The sequence below is a fragment of the Branchiostoma belcheri genome, unplaced genomic scaffold (genome assembly GCF_001625305.1).
Source record: "Branchiostoma belcheri isolate BF01 breed outbred unplaced genomic scaffold, Haploidv18h27 scaffold156, whole genome shotgun sequence".
Lineage (NCBI taxonomy): Eukaryota > Metazoa > Chordata > Leptocardii > Amphioxiformes > Branchiostomatidae > Branchiostoma > Branchiostoma belcheri.
Genome location: NW_017803002.1, coordinates 412,249 through 419,265, shown reverse-complemented (window position 1 = coordinate 419,265; position 7,017 = coordinate 412,249). Strand labels below are relative to the sequence as shown.

General features: G+C 42.1%; 1 pseudogene; it reads left to right on the top strand.

Annotated features, from left to right (window-relative positions):
* Nucleotides 1–203: 203 nt before the first annotated feature.
* Nucleotides 204–3,704, top strand: LOC109465670 (annotated as a pseudogene).
* Nucleotides 3,705–7,017: the final 3,313 nt, after the last annotated feature.

Below are 7,017 nucleotides of genomic sequence, written 5' to 3'. Positions count from 1 at the left end.
GAGGTAAACATGTCAAAATACCGCTTGTGAAGAAAAAAAACACTTCGACTTCGGCCAGTTAACCCGCTATAAGGTCGTAAATGAAAACAAGCACTAACCTTTGAACCTCCAGCTTGGAATCGTATGCTTAGGGGGCAAAGAGGAAGCGATAGAGTTCGAGTTTGGCCGGATTGACGAGCGCACAGACGTTCTGCCAACAAGCAATGGAACACGGAAGTAACGTGCACGTTCTGGAGGTGGGAACCCAGATGCAAACAAGGGTGGAAACTCTACTGACGAAAGAAGTGGACCTGGAGTCCGACTGGAGCGAGTTTCAGTTCGTCGAGAATATCACAGTCCTTATTAACTTCGAAAAAGAAGTTAACAGAAGTAAAGACAAACGTCGACGTTTCGAAGTGTAAAGTTGCCGTAAAGCCGGCAGTCCAGGGGTTTCAGTGCGTCGCCGATCTGACAACACTGAGCAAAGAGGGCTGCCCTTGTTTTACGAACATCCTCCGTAAAATACAAATGTGTCTCATTATGGAACAGACATATCTTCAGACAAACATACGAACAATTTCCTCTTTTATAACTTTTAAAAATACCCTGAAAGCCCATCTTATAAACCACCCCAGCACCTTGTATTAGATTCATATATTCAGTTATTATTATTTTTTATGTACACTATTGTTTCATTATTGTTATTGTTTATTTTGCCTATGTTTGGATTATTATAACGATTCCTTATGTATGTATGTATTACTTCATATCAATTTCATTTCGTCTCAATTTATGTATACTACTGTTTCATTATTGTTATTGTATCATTTTGCCCATGTTTAAGTTATTTTGATAACATTTCCTTATGTATGTATGCCTTATTTCAATTCAATTGTGTTTACTTTTGGTTAGTATAGAGGAGGAGGGCTTAGCATAAGCTAAATAAGTCGATGAAGGTTAGACATCCAGGTAATACGATACGCCAAAAAACAGTTACTCAAGCAACTGGATATGATTTTGACGTTTTCAAAATCATATCCAGTTGCTTGAGTAACTGTTTTTTGACGTAAGCTAAATAAGCTTTTTCCCTCCTCCTGCACCTGTTTTATTCATTATTAATTTATTATGTATAATGTTTTATTGCTGCTGTGCAAATAATAAACAAACAAACAAACAAACAGTAAATCTGTCAAAGCTGACATAAATGACCTGTCTGGAAAGAAAGTCCCGACACAAGTGCAGATAAAGAGCAGGGGCCTGTGGAATATCTCGTACACACCTCAGGTTATCGGTAACCATTCTTTAGAGGTCAAGGTCAACTCACAACAGGGGCCAGGAAGTCCGTTTGAAGTTGACGTGAAGGGAAACCTCGTGTTGACTATCGGACAGAAGTGCAGCGGGGTGGGGGAACTGAGGTCGCCGGTAGGTGTCGCTGTTGACAAGGACGGTGACATTGCAGTGGTAGATCAGGGGTACAAACGAGTTCAGATCTTCAATATGAACACAGGTTAGTCTTTGCGTAGCTTCCCAGTTGAAGGTGAGAATCCATTCGGTATAGATGTGGACTCCGAGGGAAGGTTTCTTCTGACGTCATGGGGTGAAAAGTACGGGTTAAGGTAGCAGAACACAGTTTTTTGCCTATGGGGATTTCTATAGTTAAGGACCCGGAAGTGACTGACATCGACGCGGATAAAAATACAGTAGGGCTCCATAGAAAAGCACGAGAAACGAATATGTTCAAATATAGGGTACGATGTACAAAATAACAAAAAAGTACAAAAAGTTACCTTTTTTTTACATTATGCCGCCCTCTTTTAAATGGCTCCTGCGGAGCGCACTGGAACTGCAGCCGACTCACCCTGGCAGGCAACAAAAAGGTCACGGGCATTTATACGCCGACCGAGCAGCCTTCCTAATCTCAATTATGCGATATCAAAGCCGACATATAATGGTACCATACGGTAACTTGTATGTCTCGGTGTCATCCACGTTAGGCTGTGTACAAGCGGTGCAAGCTGTTTGTCGCACTCATTTCTTATCCCTACGTCACCGTACTGCTGAAGTGTTCTGCTACCTTAAGACGCTACAACAATGAGGGCAAACTTTTGAAAACACTGACGCCGGACTGCATGTGTGATCCACACGGCATGACAGTACTAAAGGACAGGCGCATGGTGATGGTAAACCGCCCAGATTCAAGGGAAGACTCCTGTCTGCTCTTGCAGCCTAAAGGGGGCCTCTTACGGGTAGGAAGGCCCATAGGTACACTTAGCATTTTTTATTCCACTTTGTATTTTCTATGGGTACTTTGTATTTTCTATGGGTACTTTGTATTTTCTATGGGTACTTTGTATTTTCTATGGGTACTTTGTATTTTCTATGGGTACTTGTTTTTTTTCTGTTTTTTTGTCCATATTTCCTGCGTAAACTGCATGTGATGAACGTTCGCGGTTGGTAGGAGGGCAGCAAACCGCAATGCAATTTTATCCCAATATTGGCAATGAACCCTCGCTTCAGATTACGGGCTTTTTTTAATACAAAGGAGTAATTTACATTCAGCGAGGAAGTGATTTACCATATATCGCTACGGAAATGTTGACGGAAGTCTGAACAATATGTCCTAGCTCCCCCGAAAATAGTATGGTCCTGTGTCTACATTAACATAATCTATGCCAGGATGTAATAATCACTATTTGATACTCCTAATTAATAAACGTGTGGAACATTGCATGCAAAACAAACAAAATTTTCTTAAAGTGTAAAGTATATTATGTTTTAATAGGTTCAAAATAAATTTAGTTGCCTGGAATGGTAAACAGAAATATACCGCCCATAATAAAAATGGGAGCATCCACATCAAAGCAAAATGAATGTCGCTTCGCCAGCCACCAAAAAAACTTCGCGAAGTACACACAGAAAAAAACAAAGTACCCATAGAAAATAAAAGTAACCCATAGAAAATACAAAGTACCCATAGAAAATACAAAGTACCCATAGAAAATACAAAGTACCCATAGAAAATACAAAGTACCCATAGAAAATACAAAGCACCCATAGAAAATACAAAGTACCCATAGAAAATACAAAGTGGAATAAAAAATGCTAAGTGTACCTATGGGCCTTCGTATACGGGAGATCGGCGGTGCTATTTTTCGTCTCGTAAACGGTCGATGCCATTTGAAACGGTCGATGCCATTTCGCTGAATGGTCAGTGCCATATCCGAGCGTCCAAAAACGACTAAAAAGTAATATATACTATAAAAAGCAATATTCTAACCGCAAATATAACGAGGGTCATGTTGAATTGTAAATTTAGTGGAAAAAAAGCACAAGCTCGGATTCGAACCCAGGTTCAGAAGTGTAGCTCCAAAATCCTAACCCTAACCTATACCCTAACCTCTACGCCACGAAACATCACGGTGAGGATGGACCGTGCTGATACACTTAAAGTTAGCCGTTTTGCGATATGGCATCGACCGTTTCAAATTGCATCGACCGTTTACTAGACGGAAATTAGCATCGGCGAGGGGCAGTTACAGGAGCCAGTGTTTGTATCGGTAGACGAGTCCCGTGATGTGATGTGCGTAACAGACCGCGAAGCACACAAAGTATTCGCGTTTGGCCTTGACGGAAACCTGAAGTTTGGAAGACAAGGTGACAATGCTGGCGAATTTCAAGGACCAGAAAGTGTAACATTTGACAAGGCAGGTAACATCATTGAATGAATGAATGAATGAATGAATGAATGAATGAATGAATGAATGAATGAATGAATGAATGAATGAATGAATGAATGAATGAATGAATGAATGAATGAATGAATGAATGAATGAATGAATGAATGAATGAATGAATGGTTTATTAGGTAAAAAATTGCAGCCATCAGGCTGAAATACGTTTCACTTTCATAGTACATGAAAGTACGTTTCACTTACGAAGGACACAACTTAATATGACGAATAGTATAAAATATTACAAAGTATTAAAAATGTCGATTAAAATAGAATATTACAATAACAAAATATCTGAGTGTGGTTGATTTACAACGTATTATTTGTACGTGTTAAGCAGACTCAGTAGAGATGGTACAGGGCTGTATGCAGGTCACTTAAGAATGGCAAGAGTGGTGGAAGCGACTGCCTAACCTATGAACATGTCAAATACAGTGGAACAGATCTATGGCAGAGACTGACAAATATGTTTGACACCATGAGAGAAATAGAACATATACCAACTGATTTTAAAAAGGGACTTAAAATTCCGTTATTAAAACAAATAAGACTGACAAAGCTGACATGGATTCTCATCGTGGGATCACCCTACTACCTGTAATATCAAAGATTTGGGAGACAGTGCTGTTCAACAGACTGAAACCCTGGCTACAGACCAGAGGACTTCCTCACGAACTACAGAGTGGAGGGCAGATGGGCTGCAGTAACCTAACGGTCGCCTACTTAGTACAAGAGGTACTCAACCACTACCGAGAAAGAAGAAGCACAGTATATGGGTGCTTTCTGGACACCAAGAAAGCATACGACACCGTATGGATAGATGGCATGTTGTACAAGATGTACAGAGAAGGGATAAATGGCAAACTATGGCGATTGATAAAACTGATGCACACAGGAAATAAGTTTGCTGTACGGTTGGAGGGAAAAGATTCCAGAGAGTTTGAAACATCAAGAGGTGTAAACCAGGGCGGCGTCTTGTCACTAACCTGTTTCCTGTTGGCAAACAATGATGTGCACAAGGAACTACAGGCCCAAGGGAGCGGTGTCTCCATAGGAGGGATCTACTGCGGATCTCCTGCCTTAGCAGATGACATATGCCTGTTAGCAGGTACTAGAAAAGGACTACAACGGATGATAGATACAATGCACCAGTACGGAATGAAATGGCGATTTCAGTTTGCACCGACCAAGAGCCAATGCATTGTATTTACACAAGGAAGCGGTAGAGGGCACATGACAGAGTCAGAACATAGATGGGTTATGGGAGCTGCGGAAATCCCAGAAGAAAACACAGTCACCCATGTGGGAGTACAACATTCCGCAAATGGGACATCATCCTTTGCCATAGAAACTGCCTGCAAGAAAGGAAAAGGGAGGATCAGTACTATTTTGGCCACAGGAACAGAAGGTCACACTCCAAACCCCTTAGTCACAAAAGTACTGTACAACACAATTACACTACCCAGCATGCTGCATGGCTGTGAACTGTGGGTTCCTACCCAAACAGACCTGGCAAAACTTGAAAGAGTACACAGGAGCGGAGTGAAACGGATGCAGAGTATGCACCCACAGACAGGGACCAGAGAGAGCCTGGGCGCCTTGGGGATGCTCCCCTTGAAGGCAGTGATAGACAAACACAAGCTGTGCTTCTTTGGCAGACTGGTTAACCTCCCAAGCAGCACATTAGCCAAGAGAGTCTTTCTTCTGAGACTGTATTCATACATCATCAGAAGAGCACGCCATGTCAACAGAGGGTTCATCAGTGACGTGTACAGAGTTGCACAGGAGTACGGCCTGACAGAGTATTTTGAAAAATACTGGCTTACAACAGAGTTCCCATCCAACACTGTGTGGAAAAGAGTGGTGAAAATGGCGGTGAGGGACAAAGAGGAGAGGAACTGGATTGCGTCAGACAATGGCAAGACCAGATTCACCAGAATACATGGAACGAATACTGAACCTCACAAACTGTGGTCATTGGCAAGGAAACTACCCAACCACCAGAAAACCCTACAGGCGTTGGTGCACCTGAGTACAGTTCCTGCGTGCCACAGTGCTAAACCTTGCCCAACTTGTGACACACTGACACAAGACATAGTGGGGCATATGATATCTCACTGCGTCAAGTTCAACACACTCAGGGCAACTCTAGCAGACGTGCTAACAGATAAACTGGGCACTGGAGTGATGGCAGCTGTACATCAACAGTCAGACAAAAGATTTACAGAAGTCCTTCTTGGAGCTAGAGTTGTGGAGGAGGATGTTGAACCCGGGGTATGGGAAGAGTATATTGTAACAATTGCCAGACTTATGTACCCTTTGGCCATCCTGGCTCTGAAACATGTAGAATGGCACTGAGGATGGAGAGGACAGTGTGTTTACAAGAGATGCAGAGACAGAAGGAGACAGAAGTGATGCAGAGTGAAACACCTGTGGAGGAGTGTACAGTGTGTTTACAAGAGCTACAGAGACAGAAGGAGACAGAAGTGATGCAGAGTGAAACACCTGTGGAGGAGTGTACAGTGTGTTTACAAGAGATACAGAGACAGAAGGAGACAGAAGACAGAAGTGATGCAGAGTGAAACACCTGTGGAGGAGTGTACGGTGTGTTTACTAGAGATACAGAGACAGAAGGAGACAGAAGACAGAAGTGATGCAGAGTGAAACACCTGTGGAGGAGTGTACAGTGTGTTTACAAGAGATACAGAGACAGAAGGTGACAGAAGACAGAAGTGATGCAGAGTGAAACACCTGTGGAGGAGTGTACAGTGTGTTTACAAGAGATACAGAGACAGAAGGAGACAGAAGACAGAAGTGATGCAGAGTGAAACACCTGTGGAGGAGTGTACAGTGTGTTTACAAGAGATGCAGAGACAGAAGGAGACAGAAGACAGAAGTGATGCAGAGTGAAACACCTGTGAAGGAGTGAAACACCTGTGGAAGAGTGTATAGTGTTTACAAGAGATGCAGAGACAGAAGGAGACAGAAGACAGAAGTGATACAGAGTAAAGCACCTGTGAAAGAGTGGACAGTGCGTTTACAAGAGATAAAGAGACAGAAAGAGACAGAGAGTACAGAGTGAAACACCTGTGGAGGAGTGGACAGTATGTGTTTACATTTAGGACTTAGAGAAAGAGAGCGGTCGAGTGTTAAACACTCAGGAATAGTAAAGAACTGTAATGCCTAAGAAAGACGAAAGACGAAATAGAAATGGACAGATCGCCATAGAATAGACGATATCCATTATTTATATTTAATCATGTGTCTGTGTGAAAAACAAACTATTTTTAAACTGTAATATCTTTTA